The sequence below is a fragment of the Syngnathus floridae genome, chromosome 1 (assembly GCF_059516105.1).
Source record: "Syngnathus floridae isolate MCC-2025c chromosome 1, RoL_Sflo_1.0, whole genome shotgun sequence".
In the NCBI taxonomy this organism is placed as follows: domain Eukaryota; kingdom Metazoa; phylum Chordata; class Actinopteri; order Syngnathiformes; family Syngnathidae; genus Syngnathus; species Syngnathus floridae.
This window is the reverse complement of record NC_142413.1, coordinates 15,800,001-15,813,797: the sequence shown is the minus strand read 5'-3', so window position 1 is coordinate 15,813,797 and position 13,797 is coordinate 15,800,001. Positions and strand designations below refer to the sequence as shown.

Sequence of the window (13,797 nt, the reverse complement as noted above, 5' to 3'; positions counted from 1 at the left end):
CCTCGTCGACCAAATTTCACATTCATTTGTGAAACTGGTCAGCAATTTTACTCTAATTCCTTCTTTGAACTTTGACCGCATTCTTTGTTGACATCAGCCTATATTGTCAGAAAAGCAAGTCAAAAATAAATTGAAACGAATATGGTAGAGGTCTCTTAAGTACAAACCTTGGAATTCACCCAAACGGGGCTGCGTCAAACAAAAATGGGCTGACTTCCTGTCCATTCATGCATGAGTCTTTCAGACTTTTTTCATACATTATACTTGAGTGATTGTCATTGATTGTTCAAGACACTGTCGGTAGCATTCTTTAACCTTCCAAGAGCTCCAACCATCAAACCTCTCGACATCATATGACATGAAGCTCCATCCAATATTCAGATGTACGTACATGTCTGTTATCTTAAGACACAGATGCCAAGAACCCAATATTGAACCTGATTTTTATAATTCACCCAAATCATGTCCGATAAGAACGACAGACACATTAATGTTAAGAAACCCTCCATTGCTGGTACCAGCATTAAATGTTATTTATTCAACAACTGAATTATGTGTTAAAGCAGCCACTTTGTTGCAATTTTGGTGCTTGTATTTTGTCCAAATGGTCCACAACCACAGAGTGAAAAATAATTTATTGTTGAATGTAGGTTAGGTTTAACTCCATATTGTACCATCTCAGGCAGCTTCAGAGGGTTTCTTGGTTAATGATTGCAGTAATTGTACACTGTGTAAACATAACTGTGACACCACCTCTTGCTGTGCTTTAGAACTCCCCCCCCCCCCCCAACAAAACCAATCAATTGGCAATCACACAATGACTCAAGTGTTTGACATGTTTAAATAGCCACTTTATTGACATCCCCATTCGTCTTTCCGATTCTTACGAGGAAGGGCTCCATCACGCCATGACACCGAGTGGTCCTGGACAGCTGTGAGTTCACATGAAAGGCCTGTCTGTCATGCTTGGACTGCAGAGCAAGGGGAGGGGAGGGGTGGTGGTGGTTTAGTCTCATTGTGGCTCTCGAGTGTTGCGGCGTCTTCTGGGAGCCATCGAGGGCCCCAGCTGGCACACAATCTTGTTTGTCTTCGCCTGCTCATCTTCCTCAAAGCTTGGGAAACACCAGTAGCACCAGGGATGCCATGAAATTAAAGCTTCAAATAAAGAATGTGTTGACAGTAGGGGGGTGTAACGGTACGCCGAAAACCACGGTCCAATACGGTTTTCTGTCACTGATCAGTACAGTAAGGGAATGTAAAGTCACCATTAATCGTTTGTCATCCTTCTCGGAAAGTTCAACACCAAGTTTGGCTGCAGCATCGATAATTTGTCTTTTTCTAATTTCTGAATAGAAACTCCGTCAAGAAAACAATCAGACAGATCTAACATATTTTGGTCAAGCTGTTGCTTACAACACAATATGTCAAATGCAGCACAACCAATTACTCATTTATTCCCTTCACGTCATTCAGAAATGTCCATGGTCACCCACTAATCTGTAATTACAATGGATGAAAATCCATCATATCCAAAACAAACCCCCTTCTGTCAAAGTCTCCGTCCCGTCACTGTGACCTTTTTTCATGTGAGGTAATAATCACACAGAAGTCAAATGCTTGTGTTTAGTTTTTAATTATGAAGCTGATCCGCACGGCAAATAACAGTTCCGATCGATGGATGCAACCGGGAAATATTTTTCCATGGCCCTGGGGGGTGGGGGAGGGATTAGCTTGGTCTCCGTCATTGCCATTGTTGACAGGGGAACCGAATTAGCGCTGATGAAGAGTCAGACAGGAACACGAGAGACATCTGATTTCGTGATTCATTCATTCCTTCTGCCTGTGCGGACACTTCAGAGAAGCACTGTACTAACAGAGTAACAGTACGTTTTTGTACTTCAACTTTTTTGTGCATTGTTTCCACACGGAACTTATTAGTTGAGTGACTGTTGTTGCAATTGTTAGCAACGTTTGTTTCAAACAGATGACAAATGCAAGATATATTTGGAGCTTTCATAAAAACGCAAACAATAGATGTTGCATTTTCCTAAATAGAAGATTGAAGAACTATTGGTGTTGTACTCTCCTAAAGAGAAAAAGTTTAGATGTTATACTTTCCCGAAAAGAAGACAAACTATCAATGTTGCACCATTTGAAGAAGAAAAAAATTCATTTCCATAAAATGTTGAGATGTAGCACGCATCAGTATCTTAGCATTGATACAAGAAACCAACTAATGCCCCTGGTATCATTTAACGTTTAAGTGGATTTGCAATGGCTGACTCAGCAAATAAACCCAGCCCATTCCCAATATTGCAAGTTTGTCACATTTTACATTGAAACAGCATTTTTAATGGTGATAAATCACCACCTAATTGTGTACGTGGAGCAAGGGGGGCAGTTTTGTACTAATCTCCTCACCTGAGGGGGCTCACATATTCACAATGTCGGGGTGGGGGCAGCGGGGGGCAATAAAAGCAGCCTTATGCCACTGACCTCAGACTGTGTCTAATGGCGTAGACGGCATGAGAAGGTGAGCGAGGTGACGTTCTCAAAGCTCTGTTGGAGGTAGACGCAATCATACGGACGAGACACGCCACTGGGCAATTATTACAAGAATGTCTGAGAAGGAAAAGAAGAAGATGATGACCAAGAGAGGGCAACCTAACTGCTGACTGATTGCTCATTTATTATTGAGCACACATGGCAAGGTCTGTTTTGGGGGATTCACTTTCACGGATTCTCAGACAGTTTTTCGAAAAATAGCCACTTGTACGAGTTTCATCAATTGACATGGAATTTGCCAGATTTGTTGATTTTAAGAAGCTGCATGAAAAATTCTTGCAGACCTGTGGCTGAAATTGAACAGGATGACAGCCAATTTAGTTTGAAACAGACAAATCCTATGACTCCAAATTTGGAGAAACCAAGGGTAAACAAATGTTATTTTAATTTATTAGCGCTCCTAATTTATTTGCCAAACACCTCCATTTATTGCCATGGTCAGTAAAAGTCGGTAGAAAAGGCAGGATGGGGGGTTTCTGGGTGCGGGTGTTGGCAAGCCTGGGAAAAAGATGACCTTCAGAGCTTGTTTGATATGATATATTATTTCAATCATAGACAATTACAAACTGAAATCACATCACAGCGGCACAGCCAGGCCTTGATAACCTTTTAAAAGGGACAATTCCCTCAGAGGGGCCACCTCTGACCCCCGGGGGCCCGCCGGCAATCTTTCGCAGGATGACTCGGCCATGCTTTGCGAGAGGTTATGTGCACTGAAACGTGCACACGCGCACACACACACACACGCACACACACGCACACACACGCACACACACACACACACACGCACACACACGCACACACACACACACTCACTCTCTTAGCGTTTCATATTTGTGTCCCGTTGAAGCACACACGCTTTGAATTACCTGCATGATTATTTATTTATGCGTTTGTCACATCAGGAGGGGGGAAAAGAAAACATTGAAACACCAAGATGTTAGACCGCAACACAATGCATGCGCAGCAAATCTGGGCTTTAAAAAAACAAGAACAAAAATTAAGAGATGAGAAACATTTTACTTAATCTAAGGAAATTATTTGTCATTCAAACGAGATAATAAGATGTGTGCTAACATAATTTAGTTTAAATAAAATTGCTTATTGCTTTTGGCACATCTGGCCTATTGATTAATATTACTACTGCGACTACCACTATTAAAAATAATATGACTGCAAATAATATAAATAATAATATAAACAATAATGATAATAAATTTAAGAACACTGAATTAATAATTACCAAGTATTTAAGTATAGTATTTAAGTAAAACAAAACCTTTTGGCACAACAATATACGTATAAATACTCAAAAAAGTAAATACAGCATCATTAAAAATCCAATGAAATCAGGTATCTATAAACAAATCAAATAACACATATTATATGTCTAAACCCAAAGTGATCTACAAAATAAAATACAAATTGTAAATGACTAAAAAATACATATTGCTAATATACTGTAATAATCATTATAATCTTCACAAGAAGATACCTAAAATCATGCAAAATATAAATATATCAATTAAAAAAGAAATTAAATAATGATGATGAATAAATCCAAGGTCTACTGATATCTCAAATTGGATTTTGTTCAACCTTAGATGCTCCTGAATTAATACAGTTTTGGTACCTGCACGGAGTAAGATTTTGACTACATGGGGGCTACGTTACATGGAACAAAATGTTCAGCATGACAGCTTGTGTGCAGCTTAAAGCAGAATAATACGTGAACTAATTTTCCAACGCTGGGAAAGGAAATGTCAACAATGCTCACCCCTTGCTTGCCTCTGACATCCCACCCGCTGCTCCAAAGAAAACCTCGTACCCACCTGAACCCTCCACCCCACCGCACCCACCCCTCCTTTTCCTCGTCTCCACTCACAAGCAGATGTTGCTGCACTTTGATGTGGACGTAACTCTGTGGGTCAAACCCACAACATACGCACAACTCGGATGCTTTTTGCATTTTGAAAAATTGTTTCTCATTAACTCTTGAGTCCCTTTGTCATCGGTTAACACCGCACTGGGGAGCAGGGGTCATAGGTATATTGCTTTGAATTAAGCAATGAATCGTTGTTGTGAACAATTATCTTCCAAGGAGGTTATGTTTTTATCGCTCGTCTGTGTAGTCCAAAATGGTAAACCACCAAAATGCTCCCTGAAATCAAAAGAGTGTGCATTTAATTGTGTCATGATGCTACATGGAATGTTTCTCATTTTTAGAACAGGTGGTCGTCACAGAAATAAAACCAAAGAACGAGTCGTAACAGTCCATCATCAAAAAGCAAAAAGAAAATGTCTTACCCATCCGTCTTCGCCAGAGTAAAAGTGAAAGGGAAGCAATGTCGTATCTCTCTTTTCACAAATATAAAAGTGTAAAAAAGAAAATGCCATTACTGCCCATCGTCACAGAAGTGAAATAATATATAAATAAACAATAAGATAACAATCCAACATCACATTAGTAAAGAGGTCGTATCATAACTATCAATGATTATAAAAGAAAAAAGACAAAATTGTCCTTCATGACAGAAGTAACTGTAAAATATTGTAACCTTCCAGCATTACAGAATTCAAATTGAAAACAGGAAAAAGCTGTGACTGTCCATCACCACAAAAAAAAAGTTAAGAGAGAAAATGTCATAACTGACCCTTATCACAGTTATAATGTAAAAATGTGAGAAAGGCAGTGGTCTTCATGGGACAAATAATCGCTTTCAACAGCAGATTTCCTAAATATGGTAAAGGTTTGCGTGACAGAAATACACGGTCCATAAAAACAGCGCTATAGCAAGGGTGCAGGGAAAGAATGGCGATATAACCGGGGAGTGCTATACGTCGTCTAAGGATGAGTTTGGTGTGAAAGATTGAACAGGAACGCTCGTGGATGCCTCTCAACTGGCCAGTGGACAAAGTTTCCAACAACCACACTCTGAGATCTTGCAGAAAGTCTCGCCAACAGACTGAAAGCTGCTGTAGAAGGTGATTTGACATTTTACAGTCATGCTCCCCCAGCTTTTGCTCTGCCGCGTCGCTCGCACGGAAGCCAGCTGTGGCTAATCAAGCCTTGAACATCTCTGGCAGGGTAAAGCAACATTTGATGTTGCTGTAATGCCTTCTCCAAACACCCGGCGCTCGCTGACCTTTTTTGCCTGACAAAGACAAAAGACTAAGTCAACTCCATCTTCTTCTAACTGTGAGTGTTGCCTTTGCTAATCAAGTGCAGCTGCCATAAACACAGTGCCGTTAGATTCCTTGCTTGACTCGTGACTTGCGTGTAGTTTAATGTAAACTAAATTGGACGCTTTGTCCCATTGACTCACATGGGAAGTGACAACAATGCTGGCTTGTCGAATAAATGTGACCACCAGGTGCTCTGACTTATTTTTGTGAATGCTTCAGCAGGTACTAGTGAATTTCGAGGTGATGGGTCAAGACCAGTATACTTAAGTTTGCAAGATTTTGTATGTTTGCAGGCATGGTAAGGCCCCTTCCAATCCAAATGAAAGCTGCTTGCATCTCATTTCATGGCAAATCCTGGAAGCGATCATCAGACTTTCATGCCTGGCTCTATGCGCATTAGATGTTGTGGGCAAAAAGGCTTCTCCACTCAGCATTGTCCTTCTCTGTTTGGTGATTTGGGGGACTACATGCAGTTTCTATGTTCTAATTGACTGCTTCAAACCAAACACTCATGCTCTTCATTTTTCAGGTCGATTAAAAATCAGTCGATGCGTAAATTGATTCCATCTCCTTCTTATCGTATGAAGCAGTCTGGTAAATATGCAAGTCATTACTGGTTGGTGACACGCCTCAGAGAGACAATTCGCATGAGAATTTTGTATGATTTGACTCAATAAACAAATGCTTGGTGTTTTTCGGGCCAATGTTGAATTTGAGTTTTGTGTTTCATGATGATCATCAGGCTACTCCTTCCAGACAATAACGTAAACACAAATTTGCATCAGCCATTTATCCAGTAATGGGTCCTTAGACACGTCCCTATAAATTTGTGTCAATTTTTGAAACTGACGGGAATATATTCTGTTTTTGCTTCAAACCAGCATGGATGACATCCTGTTCCTTCCGTATCATATATGGGTCTTTCAAAGCTTTCTGTCCAGCATATGATAGACATGCCCACCCAATTTCGTTCGTATCGGTTAGTGAAACTTGTCGGGGGCAATTTTTTTTTTTTTAATAACTTTCCAGGGGGCACAACTGTCACTCTTGAAAGCTCCTAGGATTCCCTTAAAATTTGTACATTTGTCTCATATAGCCATCCATATCTATTCTCTGTTTTCTCCAGTACATATCCTGAATAGAGTGGCAGGTCAGCTGCAGTTTATCCCAGATGGACTGCTTGCCAGCCAGTTGCAAGCCATATACAAACACTCTCAATTACACATATGGACAGTTTACTGTAGGGTCTTCAATAATTTTATTTTTTTTAAAGCTCAATTTTCTTTTTAAGTTTTGGCGTAAACTTGAGCGTTTAACAGCCTTCATTGAACCAATCAGGTTAAAAAAACCTCACTGCACAATAAAAAAAAAAAAAGTCACAAAATGTTAATACACTGTACATTCTAATCTTGTACCATCTTGTGGAAGTGTATTTAATTTTTCTGATCACTATCCGTTGCTAGTTGCTGGACCAGTTAAGTGAAATTAGTTTTGAAGTGCCAAAGCAAAAGAAATCCTCACCATTTAATATACTAGAAATATATATATCATATATAAAAGTACATAAATAAAATAATGGAAAGGAAACATCTTTTTTGTGTGTGTGTTTAATGCCGATTAGTCGCCCTCTTCATCTGCTTGCCTGGATGTTAGCCCGCTCGCGTCTCCTTCTCCTTGTCGGGCGAAAGCTGGGCTAAATCCATGCAAGCCCAATGTTTATCCGATGCGCAAAATAATTACTCAAAAGTGTTTTTCTTAATCCAGATAATTAGAGCGCAAAGAGGGAGATCAGTGTCACCGTGTAGCCCCCTGCCAACCCTCCATCCCCCTTGTCGATTGACTTCCCAGTCGCCACCGGTTTCAGGTGAAGACGGCAGCGGATAAAGGTTAGATTAGGCCTAATCCGGAGCAGCAGCGGCCCTTAATCTGTTATGATACAAGGATGATCGCTTAAAAAGGTCTGGATCCACCGTGGCTCTGCCTCCGCTCGGGCGGGAAGAACGCTCGACTCGGGACGCGTCTTTAAAAATGCGGCGAGGTGGCGCTCACAAATGGTGTGGAGATCTAAGTATCATCCCTATGTTTCCTGGTGAAGGTAATGAACTTCTAAGATTCTGGGGCACACAGAATTGCTCTTGTTACGTTTAGGGGTGTAACGAGGTGGCCATGGACCCAAAGGCATAAAAAAATAAAATAAAGAGAGAGAAAAAAACTGGAAAAAATAAAATACTTGAGTGAAGTGAAAAAAGAATTGGGGTATTGTAATGCCTGTGTGTGCAGGAGCTGCTGTATGCCAAAATTCACTCCCAGAAGCTCACACTCACGCAGACTCCAGCTTCTGATGTCACATACTAGGTCAAACCCCTTAAAGGCATAGATAGATAGATAGATAGATAGATAGATAGATAGATAGATAGATAGATAGATAGATAGATAGATAGATAGATAGATAGATAGATAGATAGATAGATAGATAGATAGATAGATAGATAGATAGATAGATAGACAGTCAAACTTTGATGAGTTTGATTACCTACAATGAGACTGCTGAATGTCTACAAGGAAGCTGTGTGCGTGTGCATCACTCAAACAAGACAGCAGCATTGTATTGAATATAGATTGCTTGATTAGCATGTCAGCTAAATGAGAAGGCATCCATTTGTTTAACTCTCATCTGAATGTCATCCTCGGCTGATTTTCAATAATCAATCACGAGCGTTCATTAGCCCACCGTGCTCACGACTGGATAAACAGCAGCGGCGGCGGCCGGGCGGAAAAACGCCAGGCAAAATGTCATTTGACGGGACGCTACAGCATTGTCATTTCGATAATGAAGCTCTTTTAGGCAAGTGGCATGGAGTTATTTCCCGGGTGATCAATATGGATGGTAAAAATAAGTCGATAAGCGTATGCGTAAATTGATTCCATCTGCTTATTATCATATAAAGCAGCCTGGTAAATATGCACATCATTACTGGTTGGTGACGCACCTCAGAGAGACGATTCTCACGAGAATTTTGCATGATTTGACACAATAAACGAATGCTTGGGGATGCTTGGTGTTTTTGGGGCCAATGTTGAATCAGAGTTTTGTGTTTTATGATGATCATGACGCTACTCACAGACAATAATGGAAAGAAAAAGTTTGCGTTGCCCATCTATACAGTGGTGTATTAAACATAAGTTTAATTTATTCCATGACTATGGTCATAACTCAAAACACTTGTATCTCAATCATATTTTCCCTTTTAAATTAATGGAAATTAATTTGTTCCAGCATTCCCCCCAAACAACAAAAAGTGTGTGATGTGTATTTTAATGAAAATAGTTGCACTCAGTAATATTGTACTAAAAAAAAAAATGGACTAATAAATTATCTTATAATTGTTTTGTGAATTAGCATTCAGCTTTCTAGTCGGGGACACCTCATATGACATCACACATACTTCCAGGTGGCAAAAGGCGAGGCAGTCATCAAGCAAATCTTTTGTCATTTAACCAAGGTGAGTGCGAAACAAGAGGAATTGGCTTGAATGATGATTATAGCCTTCTTCTCTATCGCCAGAGTCTGAATAGGTGGAGTGTCAGTCATAGAGGTAAACTGCTTCGAAGGGAAACCAATCGGGAGCAGTAATTTACATACCAACAGGTAAGCTGATTCAAAAGTAGATGTGGTGGAGATTCAGACATAGTTAACATATTTGTTGACGGACAGGCTAATTGACTGATTTTTCAATAGCTCAGATTACCAGCCTAGATGTGCATAGAGAGCGAAATGGATAGCATGTTGTACAGCTCTCGTTAGCTGAACGTAATATAACATTATAACATCATTAGGAAATATATAATTGGTAATTTTATGACTTGCAAAGCGGCAACGTGAATCATGCACGTCTTCCCAACTCAACTGCAAACCAATTTAATTTTAGAGGTAATATTCCAAGATGATTTTGAAATGATATCAATGAGAGGACAAAGGAAATACGTGATACGATACGATAAAAAAGGTGATACGAAGATGTGAGGAGAGTGGAAGAAGGTGACCCTGTTAGGGAGGCTATGAATCTGCAGTTAGAAGGAGGAAAACCAAAGAAGGCCAAAGAACATATGGAAATATAATGTGCAGGATTTTCTCCATTTCAAAGTGAAGGCAGAGGATGTTGAAAATGGGAGTTATAGGAAAGTCAAGACAAAGCTGGAAAAGGCATAGGAAAAGAAGAACGTAAACAATTTTAAGGCTAATTTTGAAATCATACGGGATCATAGTTTGTTGTATGTTCAGGGTTTAACGCTTTACATTTATAAAAATATTCAATATAGATCTCAAATTTTCGCTGTTTGGGTTGATACATTTGAATAAATGGAACTTTCTACGTACTTTTTTCTGTTGCATGGGAACTTTTGATTGACAGTTTGTGGCTCGACTGGAGAAGCGTGGCATTCCTGCCAGCCCGTCTGCAGCCTGAGACGTCTGTAAAGGGCAAAAAAGAGGAAGAAATCAATGGCGGCCTGTCAAATGTAAATAAGGTCTTATCGGGACATCGAGCTGGCAAATGTTCCACTCGCTTGCCTGTCATTTGACCACATTCTCCATATTTCTTGCCCCTCAGCGCAAGCGATCTCGTCATCATGCGTGTTTGACATCTCCTGATTGTGTGCGTGTGAGTGCGCGTGCTGAATCACTTTCCATTTATTGAAATGAGCAGCTCTCCAGCATCTATCGACTCGGCGGGATTAAGACGCCAGGGCAGAGGAGGTGCGTTCCCGCGTGGCCCCGGCCAGGGTGACCCCGCACAAAGACAAAGTTCAAGAGGGAAGAGAGAGGGGTGAGCTCTCACCAGCCACAGATTAGGGGGCCCCCTCCTCTCTCTCCTTTGGGGGGTCCCCAGACGGGGACGGAGAGATGTAGAATGATACGGTGTGTCTTTTTTTGCTACACATGCACACAAGACCAAAGTGAAAGGACAGTGGCTATACATTCCTACTGGACCAGAATGGAGAAGACCAAAGTTCTTTTTTGAAACGAAATTGCGTGTATTTTTAATATTATTATTATTTTGTTTTAAAATGTCTTAAACATTTATGTTTTCATTTAATTTTCCAAATTTGCCAGTGCATTAACTAACACTTTTTTCCATTTTTGTTTGCTCAAACATTGAATTTAGAGAACATAAATGTACAGCGTTATCAAGTATTGTGATTATAAACTTTTTCTTAACATACAATAACTATGAATCCAGGCAAAATTAGTAAAAAGAAAAATCAAACTATAAAACAATCAGTTTTTCAACACATAATTTGCTTGTGAACATGTTTAAACTAAATGGAAAATGAACCCATGTTAAAATAATAATAAATGATATATATTCAATTTAATGAAAATAATTTCTAGTTTAAAATTTAAATTTGAAAAATAAAATGTTTAAAAATAAAACAATATTTTTGTAAATTATTGCTTGATTACAAAATTAAGTAAGCTCCAAATTTAAATCAATATAAACATTATTGAAACATTTACTACTTCACCTTTACCTAAATTCAAAAGAAATAAAAAAGTACTTGAAGCTAAATTAATTGATATATTTTTCCCCACAGTCATTTACTCTGTGTTTTTAAATTAAGTCTCAAATGACACAACACTGCTCTGCGATTGGCTGGCTACCATTTCAGTTGTAAGCGTGCTGGGATAGGCCCCAGAACACCAGCGACCCATGTGAGGATACGCGGTTCGGAAAATGGATGGATGGATGGATGGATGGATGGATGGATGGATGGATGGATGGATGGATGGATGGATGGATGGATGGATGGATGGATGGATGGATGGATGGATCAAGACTACTTTTAAGAATAATTGCAAATATCAATAAAAAATACAAATACATCCAGCCATGAATGACATAATGCGATTGAATGAACCAAAATAATCCGCTGGCATATCTGCAAATGCTGTTAGCATAATTAACTGTGCTATTAAATGGTATTGATGTCGTAGTTGATTTAGTGCAAACAATGAATGTAACCTTAAGAGATTCTCAATATTGTGGCAATTCAAAAAACATCCCCTCTTTTAGCTGTTTGTGTGATTTTTTTTTTTTTAACAAAAACAACCTGTAATGATGTCTTGTGTTAGAATGAGGCCACTAAAATGAAAAATAATCTTATAGTGTGAAGTGGTAATGGAACCTTCAGGGACTGTTAATTGCTTCTTTGCTGTATTAGCTTCCCTTTTTGTGTTTTTTGTTTGCCTTTGAAGGTCTATATTTTTTTGCTGTGTTTCCGCATTTTTTCCCACCAGGAACAAAGCGCCGGAATGCTTTTTCGCTGTCCGGGGCCACGGGGGTGACTGAAGATTGGCTTATGTTGGCGCATAAGTGGCTGCGAGTGGTATCATCATCGTCTTCATCATCCTCATCGTGGTGGTTGTGGTCACACATGCCTCCCCCTTCTCTCTTTCTGAGAGGGGGAAAATAATTGGATTCTTTCCCACAAATACATTGCCTTCACCCCTGAGCTTAATTAACTTACACTCGGCCTCCATTCTGCTGTGAGAAAGAAAGACAAGCCCAGCTGTTATTGCCCATCGGCCTTTATTACGGCAGCTCAACAATCGTGTGAGTTATTAGGCTGCCCTTTCGGAAAGATGCTCTTTTTTACACCCGATACTATTGTGATTATATTGAGTTGCCGCATCTCATGTAAAACAAGGATGCATGGAAAAGTCTCAACTTAAAAATGTCCGCCGAGCTTGGTATCTGTTTGCCCGCACCTCAATCCTATGAATTAAATTGCATGAGATCAGTAATCCACACTGCGCTAAGACTTGGTCTGGCCAGGCAAAGTTTAGACCAATTTTTTGCCAAATTGTCACCCTCAGTGAGCCATGCGCTTTCTGAAAACTGAGTCTGCAGTACTGGTTTGAAGCAACCATTTTGGTCAATTCGAAATTGGTCCCGGACAATTGTGTGGACATTTTGCTGGTATTGCAGGGCTCAACCTTTTGCAAATTCTTACTAGGATCCTTTTCACTACTTTTGAGATTGGGTGAATGTGAAAATTTTCTTTGGCCCCCAAAAGTTTGAGCCCCTACATAGATGAGCATGTTAGCAGCCTGCTACCCAACTAGCCCGACCGACTGTGTGAACGACATCAGTCAATAACCTAACAAATAGAGGCTTTGACCGCAAACACCAAGAGACACAACAATCCATCCTGGCATTAACAGTAAAGAAAAACACAGCGATTCAAGTGGACGGCGGCATGTGGATTTAGCAAGTTTACTTTATTACCGTGCCTGTTGTTTTACGGCTGAGCTCATGGATGTGAGACACCCGCCAGGCCCCGTGCTTTAGCCATTATAACTCTTCCTTGGCAATACTTTGGAAGGAAGGCGAGCCATTTTGTCACCACACACACGCACGCGTGCACGCAAACACACACACACGCGCACATGCACACACACACGGACACACACGCACACTGGGGCCGAGCTCTAAAGCTCTATGTTTGTTGTTCCATTTCTCCTCGATATCTCCCCAGAGGAGTCGCCTCATTTTAATATAAATAGAACGCTTCATCATGCAGTGGCACAAACTTACCCACGTTGCATCACTCCCACGGCATTAGTGAAGGCGGCGGGAGGGGATGGGTCGCAGGCTCACTGTTTCAAATGGTTTGGTGGCATCTGAAAGAAGTGACATTGCTGCAATACACCATCAAAAAGTGTTGCGCAATTAATTTCTTAAGGGAATTTTAATGAAACTGCATTAAAACTTTTTCAAAAAAAGTGAATCAAATTTAAATGAAAAATGAATGATTAAAGTAAAACGTTTTGTTTTCCCCAGGAAATTTGATCCAAATTAAATTGAATTATTTTGACCATTTGTCGACTTAACCGAATCATATCTAAACGAAAAATAAGAAAAATATATAACATACAATATATATAGACAATATAGTGATTGAGGGGTTAAGGGATAAGGGTGGACATTTGAACACAGCCTAATCGTAGGCTTGTCAGGTGCAGTGCCAGGGCACACTTCACCC

The 13,797-nt window shown here is 40.0% G+C and overlaps 1 long non-coding RNA gene across 1 annotated transcript; it reads right to left on the bottom strand.

The window, feature by feature from the left end:
* Nucleotides 1-4,871: 4,871 nt before the first annotated feature.
* Nucleotides 4,872-13,542, bottom strand: LOC148404293 (uncharacterized). The gene is made up of 3 exons (XR_015860849.1): nucleotides 13,350-13,542; nucleotides 10,130-10,222; nucleotides 4,872-4,923 (listed from the first exon to the last, which is right to left on the bottom strand). It is a non-coding gene; the product is annotated as an uncharacterized LOC148404293 (long non-coding RNA).
* Nucleotides 13,543-13,797: the final 255 nt, after the last annotated feature.